General features: G+C 41.4%; 1 non-coding gene across 1 annotated transcript; it reads right to left on the bottom strand.

Moving 5' to 3' along the window:
* Positions 1 to 2,165: 2,165 nt before the first annotated feature.
* Positions 2,166 to 2,273, bottom strand: LOC130942997 (small nucleolar RNA R71). The gene has a single exon (XR_009071537.1). It is a non-coding gene; the product is annotated as a small nucleolar RNA R71 (small nucleolar RNA).
* Positions 2,274 to 15,502: the final 13,229 nt, after the last annotated feature.

Below are 15,502 nucleotides of genomic sequence, written 5' to 3'. Positions count from 1 at the left end.
AATCTCCGTGGGATCGACCCTTACTCGCGTAAGGTTTATTACTTGGACGACCCAGTGCACTTGCTGGTTAGTTGTGCGAAGTTGTAGTTATCACAATTTCGCGCACCAAGTTTTTGGCGCCGTTGCCGGGGATTGTTCGAGTATGGACAACTGACGGTTCATCTTGTTGCTTAGATTAGGTATTTTTTTTCAGAGTTCTTAAGAATGAATTCTAGTGTTTCAAGGTGATGTTCTTATCATCACCAAAGCTGATTGATCATCATCAATTTAGCTCTTGAATGCAATGTCCTGCTGAAGCTTAGCTAGCTATGTCTAATTCCTTTAGACTAAAGCTTTAGACTAACATTGCATGATTCCTGGAATTCTCATTAAGAATTTTGATACCTTTATTTTCTTTTCCATATAATTTTCGAAAAATCCAAAAAAAGTACAAAATCATAAAATCCAAAAATATTTCTTGTTTGAGTCTAGTGTCTCATCTTAAGTTTGGTGTCAATTGCATGCATTCATTCATGTGTCTTAAGGATCTTCAAGTAATTCTTGATTATTTCTTACTCTGATCTTTGAATTCTCTTGACTTGAGTGTTTTGTTGTTCTCCATATGCATTCTCATTTTGTCAGTGTCAGTAGTATACAAACTGCTAAGTTTGGTGTCTTGCATGCATTGTTATTTGATTTTAGTTGCATTTTGATTATTAAAAAATCCAAAAATATTTTTAATTTGTGTCTTCTCAAGTCAATAACACAGAGAATTGAAGATTCAGAACATACAGCAGAGGAATTGCACAGAAAAAGCTGGGCGTTCAAAACGCCCAGTGAAGAAGGACAGACTGGCGTTTAAACGCCAGCCAGGGTACCTGGTTGGGCGTTTAACGCCCAAAAGGGTATAGTTTTGGGCGTTAAACGCCAGAATGTGCACCATTCTGGGCGTTTAACGCCAGGATGGCACAAGGGGGAAGATTTTGTTTTCAAATCAATTTTTTTTCAAGTTTTCAAAGTTTTTCAAAATCAAATCTTTTTCAAATCATATCTTTTCAATCAAATGTTTTCAAAATCAATTTCTTTCCTTTTTCAAAGATACTTGCTAACAATTAATGATTTGATTGAACATTTCAAGTATGTTGCCTTTTCTGTTGAGAAAGGTTTAATGTTTGAATCATATCTTTTCTTGATAGCCAAGTTATTAATTTTTAAAATCAAATCTTTTTTTTAAATTTGTTTTCAAATCATATCTTCTCAATCATATGTTTTTAAAACCAATCATATCTTCTTAACCTCATCTTTTTCAAAATAGTTTTCAATCAAATCTTTTTGACTTCTAATTTCAAAATCTTTTTCAAAAATCACTTGATTTCTTTCCCACTCTTATTTTCGAAAATTAATTAGTGTTTTTCAAAATGTTTTCAAAATCTTTTACTTAATTTTCGAAAATTACTTCCCTTCTTCTCACATCCTTCTATTTATGGACTAACAATATTCCTTAATGCAAAATTCGAACTCCATCTTCTTTGATAAATTCGAATTTTCTACTTCTGTCTTCTACTTTTCTTTTCCTCTGACACCCTAAGGAATCTCTATACTGTGACATAGAGGATTCCATACTTTCTTGTTCTCTTCTCTTTCATATGAGCAGGAGCAGAGACAAAGGCATTCTTGTTGAAGCTGACCCTGAACCTGAAAGGACCTTGAAGCGAAAGCTAAGAGAAGCTAAGGCACAACTCTCTGTAGAGGACCTAACAGAAATCTTCAAAGAAGAAGACATGGCAGCCGAAAACAACAACAATGCAAACAATGCAAGGAAGGTGCTGGGTGACTTTACTGCACCTACTCCCGATTTCTATGGGAGAAGCATCTCTATCCCTGCCATTGGAGCAAACAACTTTGAGCTTAAGCCTCAATTAGTTTCTCTAATGCAACAGAATTGCAAGTTCCATGGACTTCCATTGGAAGATCCTCATCAGTTTTTAGCTGAATTCTTGCAAATCTGTGACACTGTCAAGACTAATGGGGTAGACCCTGAGGTCTACAGACTTATGCTATTCCCTTTTGCTGTAAGAGACAGAGCTAGGACATGGTTGGATTCACAACCCAAAGAAAGCCTGGACTCATGGGAAAAGCTAGTCAATGCCTTCTTGGCAAAGTTCTTTCCACCTCAAAAATTGAGTAAGCTTAGAGTGGAACTCCAAACCTTCAGACAGAAGGATGGAGAATCCCTCTATGAAGCTTGGGAAAGATACAAACAATTGATCAGAAAATGTCCTTCTGACATGCTTTCTGAATGGAGCATCATAGGTATTTTCTATGATGGTCTCTCTGAACTATCCAAGATGTCTTTGGATAGCTCTGCTAGAGGATCTCTTCATTTGAAGAAGACGCCTACAGAAGCTCAAGAGCTAATTGAAATGGTTGCAAATAACCAATTCATGTACACTTCTGAAAGGAATCCTGTGAACAATGAGACTAGTCAGAAGAAAAGAGTTCTTGAGATTGATACTCTGAATGCCATATTGGCTCAGAATAAAATATTGACTCAACAAGTCAATTTGATTTCTCAAAGTCTGTCTGGAATGCAAAATGCACCAAGCAGTACTAAGGATACTTCATCTGAAGAAGAAGCTTATGATCCTGAGAACCCTTCAATGGAAGAGGTGAATTACCTAGGAGAACCCTATGGAAACTCCTATAATTCTTCATGGAGAAATCATCCAAATTTCTCATGGAAGAATCAAGAGAGACCTCAACAAGGTTTCAACAACAATAATGGTGGAAGAAACAGGTTTAGCAATGGCAAGCCTTTTCCATCATCTTCTCAGCAACAGACAGGGAATTCTAAGCAGAACCCCTCTGACTTAGCAACCATGGTCTCTGATCTAATCAAAACCACTCAAAGTTTCATGACTAAAACAAGGTCCTCCATTAGGAATTTGGAGGCACAAGTGGGACAGCTGAGCAAGAAAGTTACTGAACTCCCTCCTAGTACTCTCCCAAGCAATACAGAAGAAAATCCAAAAGGAGAGTGCAAGGCCATCAACATGGCCGAATTTGGAGAGGAAGGAGAGGAAGTGAACGCCACTGAGGAAGACCTCAGTGGGCGTGCACTGACCTCCACTGAGTTCCCCAATGAGGAACCATGGGAATCTGAGGCTCAAAACGAGACCATAGAGATTCCATTGGATTTACTTCTGCCTTTCATGAGCTCTGATGAGTATTCTTCCTCTGAAGAGGATGAGTATGTCACTGAAGAGCAAGTTGCTAAATACCTTGGAGCAATCATGAAGCTAAATGACAAGTTATTTGGAAATGAGACTTGGGAGAATGAACCCCCTTTGCTCACCAAAGAACTGGATGACTTGTCTAGGCAGAAATTACCTCAAAAGAGACAAGATCCTGGGAAGTTTTCAATACCTTGTACCATAGGCACCATGACCTTCAAGAAGGCTCTGTGTGACTTAGGGTCAAGTGTAAACCTCATGCCTCTCTCTGTAATGGAGAAGCTAGGGATCTTTGAGGTGCAAGCTGCAAGAATCTCATTAGAGATGGCAGACAACTCAAGAAAACAAGCTCATGGACTTGTAGAGGATGTTTTGGTGAAGATTGAAGACCATTACATCCCTGCTGATTTCATAGTCCTAGAGACTAGGAAGTGCATGGATGAAACCATCATCCTTGGCAGACCCTTCCTAGCCACAGCAAAGGCTGTGATTGATGTTGATAGAGGCGAGCTGATCATTCAAGTGAATGAAGAATCCTTTGTGTTTAAGGCTCAAGGATATCCCTCTGTCACCATGGAGAGGAAGCATGAAGAGCTTCTCTCAAATCAGAGTCAAACAGAGCCCCCACAGTCAAACTCTAAGTTTGGTGTTGGGAGGCCACAACCAAACTCTAAGTTTGGTGTTGAACCCCCACATTCAAACTCTAAGTTTGGTGTTGGGAGGTTCTAACATTGCTCTGAGAAAATGTGAGGCTCCATGAGAGCCCTCTGTCAAGCTACTGACATTAAAGAAGCGCTTGTTGGGAGGCAACCCAATGTTATATTTTATCTATTTCTCTTTGTTATTTTATGTTTTTTGTAGGTTGATGATCATAAGAAGACACAAAATCAATTGAAAAAGCAAAAACAGAATGAAAAACAGGAAGAAAAACAGCACACCCTGGAGGAAGAACCCACTGGCGTTTAAACGCCAGTAAGGCTAGCAGTTGGGCGTTTAACGCCCAGTCTGGCACCATTCTGGGCGTTTAACGCCAGAAAGGGGCACCAGACTGGCGTTAAACGCCAGAAAAGGGCAAGAACCTGGCGTTAAACGCCAGGAATGGGCACCAGCCCGGCGTTTAACGCCAGAAATGGCTCAAAACGTGATTTTGAGTACCATTTGGTGCAGGGATGACTTTTCCTTGACACCACAGGATCTGTGGACCCCACAGGATCCCCACTAACCCCACCACTCTCTCTCTTCTTCACCCATTCACCAATCACCTCAACACCTCTTTCCCAAAAACCCCTCACCTATCAAATCCCATCTTTCTCTTCACCACTCACATCCATCCTCCATAAAACCCCACCTACCTCACCATTCAGATTCAAACCACTTTCTCTCCCAAACCCACCCATCAATGGCCGAACCATGACCCCCCCTCTCCTATATAAACCTTTCTTCACCCCTTCATCTTCACACAACCTAAACACCACTTCTCCCCCTCTTTGGCCGAACACATAGCCATTCCCTTCTTCCTCATTTATTCTTCTTCTACTCTCTTTTGCTCGAGGACGAGCAAACCTTTTAAGTTTGGTATGGTAAAAGCGTTGCTTTTTTCGTTTTTCCATAACCATTTATGACATCCAAGGCCGGAGAAACCTCTAGAAAGAGGAAAGGGAAGGCAAAAGCTTCTATCTCCGAGTCATGGGAGATGGAGAGACTCATCTCAAGGGTGCATCAAGATCACTTCTATGAAGTTGTGGCCATGAAGAAGGGTCAACTTTGATCAAAGGTTGGACCAAGTCCTCACTGACATTTGTGAAGAGGGCGCCCAATGGAAGAGAGATTCAAGAGGGAAGCCGGTTCAATTGAGAAGGCATGACCTCAAACCCGTGGCTAGAGGATGGTTGGAGTTTATCCAACGCTCAATCATTCTCACTAGCAACCGGTCCGAAGTTACTCTAGACCGGGCCATCATGATTCATAGCATCATGATTGGAGAAGAAGTGGAAGTTCATGAGGTTATAGCCCAAGAACTCTATAAGGTGGCGGACAAGTCCTCTACCTTAGCAAGGTTAGCCTTTCCTCATCTCATTTGTCACCTCTGTTATTCTGTTGGAGTTGACATAGAGGGAGACATCCCCATTGATGAGGATAAGCCCATCACTAAGAAAAGGATGGAGCACACAAGAGACCCCACTCATCATGAGATCCCTGAGATACCTCAAGGGATGCACTTTCCTCCACAAAACTATTGGGAGCAACTGAACACCTCCCTAGGAGAACTGAGTTCCAACATGGGACAACTAAGGGTGGAGCACCAAGAACACTCCATCATCCTCCATGAAATTAGAGAAGATCAAAGGATCATGAGAGAGGAGCAACAAAGACAAGGAAGAGATATTGAGGAGCTCAAGCACTCCAAAGGATCTCCAAGAGGAAGAAAGAGCCGCCATCACTAAGGTGGACCCGTTCTTTAATTTCCTTGTTCTTTATTTTCCTGTTTTTCGAAAATTAATGCTTATGTTTGTCCATGTTTGTGTCTTGTGATCATTAGTGTCTATGCCTTAAAGTTATGAATGTCCTATGAATCCATCACCTCTCTTGAAAAAAAAAATGTTCTTAATTGAAAAAGAAAAAGAATTGCATGAATTTTGAATTTTATAGCAGTTTAATTATTTTGATGTGGTGGCATTACTTTTGTCTTCTGAATGTATGCTTAAACAGTGCATATGTCTTTTGAATTTGTGATTCATGAATGTTGGCTCTTGAAAGAATGATGAAAAAGGAGACATGTTACTGAGGATCTGAAAAATCATCAAAATGATTCTTGAAGCAAGAAAAAGTAGTGAATACAAAAAAAAAAGAGAAATTTCGAAAAAAAAAGAAAAAAAAAAGAAAAAGAAAACGAAAAAAAAAGAGAGAAGAAAGAAAGAAATAAAGTTGTGATCCAAGGCAAAAAGAGTGTGCTTAAGAACCCTGGACACCTCTAATTGGGGACTCTAGCAAAGCTGAGTCACAATCTGAAAAGGTTCACCCAATTATGTGTATGTGGCATGTATGTATCCGGTGGTAATACTGGAAGACAGAGTGCTTTGGGCCACGGCCAAGACTCATAAAGTAGCTGTGTTCAAGAATCATCATACTTAACTAGGAGAATCAATAACACTATCTGGATTCTGAGTTCTTAAAGAAACCAATCATTCTGAATTTCAAAGGATAGAGTGAGATGCCAAAACTGTTCAGAGGCAAAAAGCTAAAAGCCCCGCTCATCTAATTAATACTGATCTTCATAGATGTTTTTGGAGTTCATTGCATATTCTCTTCTTTTTATCTTATTTGATCTTCAGTTGCTTGAGGACAAGCAACAATTTAAGTTTGGTGTTGTGATGAGCGGATAATTTGTACCCTTTTTGGCATTGTTTTTAGTATGTTTTTAGTAGTTTTAGTTGAGTTCTTAGTATATTTTTATTAGTTTTTAGTTAAAATTCACTTTTCTGGACTTTACTATGAGTTTGTGTGTTTTTCTGTGATTTCAGGTATTTTCTGGCTGAAATTGAGGGACCTGAGCAAAAATCTGATTCAGAGACTGAAAAGGACTGCAGATGCTGTTGGATTCTGACCTCCCTGCACTCGAAGTGGATTTTCTGGAGCTACAGAAGCCCAATTGGCGCGCTCTCAACGGCGTTGGAAAGTAGACATCCTGGGCTTTCCAGCAATATATGATAGTCCATACTTTGCCCAAGATTTGATGGCCCAAACCGGCGTTCAAAGTCACCCTCAGAAATCCCAGCGTTAAACGCCGGAACTGGCACCTAAATGGGAGTTAAACGCCCAAATTGGCATAAAAGCTGGCGTTTAACTCCAAGAAGAGTCTCTACACGAAATTGCTTCATTGCTCAGCCCAAGCACACACCAAGTGGGCCCGGAAGTGGATTTTTATGTCATTTACTCATCTCTGTACACCCTAGGCTACGAGTTTTCTATAAGTAGGACCTTTTACTATTGTATTAGAGAGCTTTTGATCATGTTTTTATGATTGAACTCACTTTGGGAGGCTGACCATTTGGCCATGCCTAGACCTTGTTCTTATGTATTTTCAATGGTGGAGTTTCTACACACCATAGATTAAGGTGTGGAGCTCTGCTGTACCTCGAGTATTAATGCAATTACTATTGTTCTTCTATTCAATTCCGCTTGTTCTTTGTCCAAGATATCACTTGTTCTTCAACTTGATGAATGTGATGATCCGTGACACTCATCATCATTCTCACTTATGAATAAGGTGACTGACAACCACTTCTGTTCTACAAGCAAACGAGGCTCTAGTGTTTATCTCTTGGATTCCTGATACACGATGCATGGTTGATCGCCTGACAACCGAGTGCTCGCCTGACAAACGAGCCAGCCATTCCGTGAGATCAGAGTCTTCGTGGTATAGGCGAGAACTGATGGCGGCATTCAAGAAAATCCGGAAGGTCTAACCTTGTCTGTGGTATTCTGAGTAGGATTCAATGATTGAATGACTGTGACGTGCTTCAAACTCCTAGCAGGCGGGGCGTTAGTGACAGACGCAAAAGAATCATTGGATTCTATTCCGGCCTGACCGAGAACCGACAGCTGATTAGCCATATGCTGTGACAGAGCATAGGAACATTTTCACTGAGAGGATGGGAGGTAGCCACTGACAACGGTGAAACCCTACATAAGCTTGCCATGGAAAGGAGTAAGAAGGATTGGATGAAGACAGTAGGAAAGCAGAGAGACGGAAGGGAAGGCATCTTCATACGCTTATCTGAAGTTCCTACCAATGAAGTACATAAGTATCTCTATCTTTATCTTTATGCTTTATGCGTTTATTACCTATACCCATTTGAGTCTGCCTGACTAAGATTTACAAGGTGACCATAGCTTGCTTCATACCAACAATCTCCGTGGGATCGACCCTTACTCGCGTAAGGTTTATTACTTGGACGACCCAGTGCACTTGCTGGTTAGTTGTGCGAAGTTGTAGTGATCACAATTTCGCGCACCACCCTCCAACTCCTTCTCCACCTTTGCCAGCTTCACCTCCAACTCATCCTTCAGACCCTTGATCCGATCAAATTCTGACTTGGCCTCCTCCATAAAGGATTTTGTGGCATGAATCGAGATCCCCTGAACTGTTCGGAAAATAGCCACACCCGAATGAGCCATCTTCACACTACTTTTGGTAATAAAATCCAGATGCTGAAGAAGAGACACGTCGTCCATGGAAAGCCCACCATAGGGGGCAATTTGTTGGTCAACAAACTCGATAGCATCAAAGTCCGGGGCAACCAGGTTAAAGGGCTTGGATGTTTTTTGCTTTTTTAAGGGAGGGACACTAGAAGCAACGGCAGAAGTCTGAGGAGGATCAACCTGATGAAACCGAGGAGTAGGAATTACTTTCTTCGACCCAAGAGAACTCGACACAGGAGGCTTAACTGGGATCTGAGAAGACCCCTCGCCGACCACTTTGGCCGAGATGTTCAGAGCGGCAGTTGCTTTCTTTGCCCTTTTAAAAGCCTTCATGGAGTCGCTATTCTTTGACATCTCTACAGAAATAGCCACAACAAAGAAAGACAGTCACAAACAAGAGGAAGAAAAAATTAAAGAAACAAGTATAAGAGACAAGTCAGACAAATACCCAAAACAGTCCGAACCAAGGATGGATCATTCAAAAACCTTTTTGTATCAAGATGGGGCGATTTCCCCCACAGATCCTCAAGAACAACAACAAAAGCACGCTCAACATCATCAAGCATCTCCCAAGTATAACGAGACACTCTCACATCCCTCTGCCACTCTAGAGGAAAAGAAGGCTCATCATTTTCGTCAAGAAAAAAGGGGCGGGCCCCCTCGACAGCACGAACCTTAAAGAAGTAATTCTTGAAGTCCTTAAAGGACTCATCATACATAGCAAAAACTTTGTGGCCCTGGGCGAACCTGAAGGAAACCCAGGAAGCCTTCTTTTTTGAAGAACCGCCAGGCTTGGCGGAAACAAACAAATAAAGGAAAAGGGTCTGGGAAGGTGTTACATCTAATTCACGACAGAGAAGTTGAAAAATTTTAATAAAACCCCAGGAATTAGGGTGAAGCTGGGATGGAGCAATATTACACGACCACAACAGGTCGGTCTCAAAAGCAGTAAAAGGAAAAGTAACGTTCAACTGGCTGAAGAAGTATTCATAGGCATAGAAGAAGGGATGCTCCCTCTCAATGGAAGTCAGAAAACAAACTTTCTCATTAGAGTCAGGAGCAACAAGCTCGTAATCCTCCTCACGAGCATTGTCACCACAAATCCTATGGCGCTTCCTCAGCTCTGTGCAAAATTCAGCATCCACAACAGAAACACACAACAAAACAAGGGAGTCCAGCCAATCGGACATCCCCTCGGGAACTCTGGAAGACATCTCTACAACGTTATTGCGAGAAGACATGAGGCCAACTAATCCTACAAGTAAGAAAAGAAGATGCGGTTACTAAAAAACATCCCAGACAAAGGGAGAAAACAACTCGGCCAAAATGATACAGGCGAAAAAACAAGAAAAGGAAAACCCTAAGACTCAAACCAAAAGTCCTGGGGCATCTGGTGCGCAGAATTGTGATCATCAATGGCGCCATCAACATGCTTCGCTCAATTGCAATCTCAACTCTTTATCACAACTTCACACAACTAACCAGTAAGTGCACTGGGTCGTCCAAGTAATAAACCTTACCCGAGTAAGGGTCGATCCCACGGAGATTGTTGGTATGAAGTAAGCTATGGTCATCTTGTAAATCTCAATCAAGCAGATTCAAATGGTTATGGATGATTTATGAATAAAGCATAAAATAAAGATAGAGATACTTATGTAATTCATTTGTGAGAATTTCAGATAAGCGTATGGAGATGCTCTGTCCCTTCTATCTCTTTGCTTTCCTACTGTCTTCATCCAATCCTTCTTACTCCTTTCCATGGCAAGCTATATGTTGGGCATTACCGTTGTCAGTGGCTACAGTCCCGTCCTCTCAGTGAAAATGTTCAACGCGCTCTGTCACAGCACGGCTAATCATCTGTCGGTTCTCAATCAGGTTGGAATAGAATCCAGTGATTCTTTTGTGTCTGTCACTAACGCCTAGCCTTCAGGAGTTTGAAGCTCGTCACAGTCATTCAATCCTTGAATCCTACTCAGAATACCACAGACAAAGTTTAGACCTTCCGGATTCTCTTGAATGCCGCCATCAATTCTAGCTTATACCACGAAGATTCTGATTAAGGAATCTAAGAGATATCCACTCAATCTAAGGTAGAACGGAGGTGGTTGTCAGGCACACGTTCATAGGTGAGAATGATGATGAGTGTCACAGATCATCACATTCATCAAGTTGAGGAACAAGTGATATATTAGAACAAGAATAAGCCGAATTGAATAGAAGAACAATAGTAATTGCATTAATACTCGAGGTACAGCAAAGCTCCACACCTTAATCTATGGTGTGTAGAAACTCCACCGTTGAAAATACATAAGAACAAGGTCTAGGAATGGTCGTGAGGCCAGCCCCCATAATCTAAGAACTAAACGTCCAAAGATGATCCTAAGATCTAAAGTGATCAAAAGATTAAAATACAATAGCAAAAGGTCCTATTTATAGAGAACTAGTAGCTTAGGGTATACAAAAATGAGTAAATGACGTAAAAATCCACTTTCGGGCCCACTTGGTATGTGCTTGGGCTGAGCATTGAAACTTTCATGTGTAGAGACTTTTCTTGGAGTTAAACGCCAGCTTTTGTGCCAGTTTGGGCGTTTAACTCCCATTCTTGTGCCAGTTCCGGCGTTTTACACCAGAATTCTTGAGCTGATTTGGAACGCCTGTTTGGGCCATCAAATCTCAGGCAAAGTATGAACTATTATACATTGCTGGAAATCCCAGGATGTCTACTTTCCAACGCAATTAAGACCGCGCCAATTGGGCTTCTGTAGCTCCAGAAAATTCACTTCGAGTGCAGGGAGGTCAGAATCCAACAGCATCTGCAGTCCTTTTCAGCCTCTGAATCAGATTTTTGCTCAGGTCCCTCAATTTCAGCCAGAAAATATCTGAAATCACAGAAAAACACACAAACTCATAGTAAAGTCCAGAAAAGTGAATTTTAACTAAAAACTAATAAAAATATAATAAAAACTAACTAAAACATACTAAAAACAATGCCAAAAAGCGTATAAATTATCCGCCCATCACAACACCAAACTTAAATTGTTGCTTGTCCCCAAGCAACTGAAAATCAAATAAGATAAAGAGAAGAGAATATGCAATGAATTCCAAAAACATCTATGAAGATCAGTATTAATTAGATGAGCGGGGCTTTTAGCTTTTTGCCTCTGAACAGTTTTGGCATCTCACTCTATCCTTTGAAATTCAGAATGATTGGCTTCTATAGGAACTCAGAATCCAGATAGTGTTATTGATTCTCCTAGTTAAGTATGATGATTCTTGAACACAACTACTTTATGAGTCTTGGCCATGGCCCAAAGCACTCTGTCTTCCAGTATTACCACCGGATACATACATGTCACAGACACATAACTGGGTGAACCTTTTCAGATTGTGACTCAGCTTTGCTAGAGTTCCCAATTAGAGGTGTCCAGGGTTCTTAAGCACACTCTTTTTTCCTTGGATCACGACTTTTTTTTTTGTATTCACTGCTTTTTCTTGCTTCAAGAATCATTTTTATGATTTTTTAGATCCTCAGTAACATGTCTCCTTTTTTCATCATTCTTTCAAGAGCTAACATTCATGAACAACAAATTCAAAAGACATATGCACTGTTTAAGCATACATTCAGAAGTCAAAGTATTGCCACCACATCAAAATAATTAATCTGTTATAAAATTCAAAATTCATGCAATTCTTCTCTTTTTCAATTAAGAACATTTTTTATTTAAGAAAGGTGATGGATTCATAGGACATTCATAACTTTAAGGCATAGACACTAAGACACTAATGATCATAAGACACAAACATAGATAAAACATAAAGCATAATTTTCAAAAAACAGAAAAATAAAGAACAAGGAGATTAAAGAACGGGTCCACCTTAGTGATGGTGGCTTGTTCTTCCTCTTGAAGATCTTATGGAGTGCTTGAGCTCCTCAATGTCTCTTCCTTGCCTTTGTTGCTCCTCTCTCATGATTCTTTGATCTTCTCTAATTTCATGGAGGAGGATGGAATGTTCTTGGTGCTCCACCCTTAGTTGTCCCATGTTGGAACTCAATTCTCCTAGAGAGGTGTTGATTTGATCCCAGTAGTTTTGTGGAGGAAAGTGCATCCCTTGAGGCATCTCAGGGATTTCATGATGAGGGGGATCTCTTGTTTGCTCCATACTCTTCTTAGTGATAGGCTTGTCCTCATCAATGAGGATGTCTCCCTCTATGTTAATTCCAACTGAATAACAGAGGTGACAAATGAGATGAGGGAAGGCTAACCTTGCCAAGGTATAGGAATTGTCCGCCACCTTATAAAGTTCTTGGGATATAACCTCATGAACTTCTACTTCCTCTCCAATCATGATGTTATGAATCATGATAGCCCGGTCTATAGTAACTTCGGACCGGTTGCTAGTGGGAATGATTGAGCATTGGATAAACTCCAACCATCCCCTAGCCACGGGCTTGAGGTCATGCCTTCTCAGTTGAACCGACTTCCCTCTTGAATCTCTCTTCCATTGAGCGCCCTCTTCACAAATGTCTATGAGGACTTGGTCCAACCTTTGATCAAAGTTGACCCTTCTAGTGTAGGGGTGTTCATCTCCTTGCATCATGGGCAAGTTGAATGCCAACCTTACATTTTCCAGACTAAAATCTAAGCATTTCCCCCGAACCATTGTAAGCCAATTCTTTGGGTCTGGGTTCACACTTTGATCATTGTTCTTGGTGATCCATGCATTGGCATAGAACTCTTGAACCATTAAGATTCTGACTTGTTGCATGGGGTTGGTAAGAACTTCCCAACCTCTTCTTTGGATCTCATGTCGGATCTCCGAAAATTCACTCTTTTTGAGTTTGAAAGGGACCTCGGGAATCACCTTCTTCATGGCCACAACTTCATAGAAGTGGTCTTGATGCACCCTTGAGATGAATCTCTCCATCTCCCATGACTCGGAGGTGGAAGCTTTTGCCTTCCCTTTCCTCTTTCTAGAGGTTTCTCCGGCCTTAGGTGCCATAAATGGTTATGGAAAAATAAAAAGCAATGCTTTTACCACACCAAACTTAGAAGGTTTGCTCGTCCTCGAGCAAAAAAGAGAAAGAAGAGAGTAGAAGAAGAAGAAATAGAGTAGATGGAGGTGGCTTTGTTTTTCGGCCAAGGGGGAGAAGTAGTGTGTAGGTTGTGTGAAAATGAAGGAGTGAAGATGGGTTTATATAGGGGTGGAGAGAGGGGTAGGGTTCGGCCATTATGGGTGGGTTTGGGAGGAAAAGTGGTTTGAATTTGAATGGTGAGGTAAGTGGGGTTTTATGAAGGATGGATGTTAGTGGTGAAGAGAATGGTGGGATTTGATAGGTGAGGGGTTTTTGGGGAAGAGGTGTTGAGGTGATTGATGAATGGGTGAAGAAGAGAGAGAATGGTGGGGTAGGTGGGGATCCTGTGGGGTCCACAGATCCTGAGGTGTCAAGGATAATTCATCCCTGCACCAAGTGGCGAGCAAAAATGCTCCTTCTGCCAATCCTGGCGTTAAACGCCGGGCTGGTGCCCATTTCTGGCGTTTAACCCAGCTTCATGCCCCTTTCTGGCGTTAAACGCCAGTTTGGTGCCCCCTTTCTGGCGTTAAACGCCCATTTGTTGCCCTTACTGGTGTTTAAACGCCAGCAAGTTTTTCCTTCAGGGTGTGCTGTTTTTCTTTCTATTTTTCATTCTGTTTTTACTTTTTCAATTGATTTTGTGACTTCCCATGATCATCAACCTATAGAAAACATAAAATAACAATGGAAAATAGCTAAATATGACATTGGGTTGCCTCCCAACAAGCGCTTCTTTAATGTCAGTAGCTTGATAGTGGGCTCTCATGGAGCCTCACAGATGTTCAGAGCAATGTTGGAATCTCCCAACACCAAACTTAGAGTTTGAATGTGGGGGTTCAACACCAAACTTAGAAGTTGGTTGTGGCCTCCCAACACCAAACTTAGAGTTTGACTGTGGGGGCTCTGTTTGACTCTGTTTTGAGAGAAACTCTTCATGCTTCCTCTCCATGGTAACAGAGGGATATCCTTGAGCCTTAAACACAAAGGATTCTTCATTCACTAGAATGATCAATTCTCCTCTGTCAACATCAATCACAGCCTTTATTGTGGCTAGGAAGGGTCTGCCAAGGATGATGGATTCATCCATGCACTTCCCAGTCTCTAGGACTATGAAATCAGCATGGATGTAATGGTCTTCAATCTTTACCAGAACATCCTCTACAAGTCCATAAGCTTGTTTTCTTGAATTGTCTGCCATCTCTAGTGAGATTCTTGCAGCTTGTACCTCAAAGATCCCTAGCTTCTCCATTACAGAGAGATGCATGAGGTTTATGCTTGACCCTAGGTCACACAGAGCCTTCTCAAAGGTCATGGTGCCTATGGTACAAGGTATTGAGAACTTCCCAGGATCCTATCTCTTTTGAGGTAATCTATGCCTAGTCAAGTCATCCAGTTCTTTGGTGAGCAAAGGGGGTTCATCCTCCCAAGTCTCATTACCAAATAACTTGTCATTTAGCTTCATGATTGCTCCAAGGTACTTAGCAACTTGCTCTTTAGTGACATCTTCGTCCTCTTCAGAGGAAGAATACTCATTAGAGCTCATGAATGGCAGAAGTAAATCCAATGGAATCTCTATGGTCTCAGTGTGAGCCTCAGATTCCCATGGTTCCTCATTAGAGAACTCATTGGGGGCCAGTGGACGTCCATTGAGGTCTTCCTCAGTGGCGATCACTGCCTCTTCCTCTTCTCCAAGTTCGGCCATGTGGGTCATGTTAATGACCTTGCATTCTCCTTTTGGATTCTCTTCTGTATTGCTTGGAAGAGTACTAGGAGGGAGTTCAGTAATTTTCTTGCTCAGCTGTCCCACTTGTGCCTCTAAATTCCTAATGGAGGATCTTGTTTCAGTCATGAAACTTTGAGTGGTTTTGATTAGATCAGAGACCATGGTTGCTAAGTCAAAGTGGCTCTGCTTAGAATTCTCTGTCTGTTACTGAGAAGATGATAGAAAAGGCTTGCCATTGCTAAACCTGTTTCTTCCACCATTATTATTTTTGAAACCTTGTTGAGGTCTCTG

Source organism: Arachis stenosperma, chromosome 7, assembly GCF_014773155.1.
Source record: "Arachis stenosperma cultivar V10309 chromosome 7, arast.V10309.gnm1.PFL2, whole genome shotgun sequence".
Taxonomy (NCBI): domain Eukaryota; kingdom Viridiplantae; phylum Streptophyta; class Magnoliopsida; order Fabales; family Fabaceae; genus Arachis; species Arachis stenosperma.
This window is presented reverse-complemented; position numbering and strand designations above follow the sequence as displayed.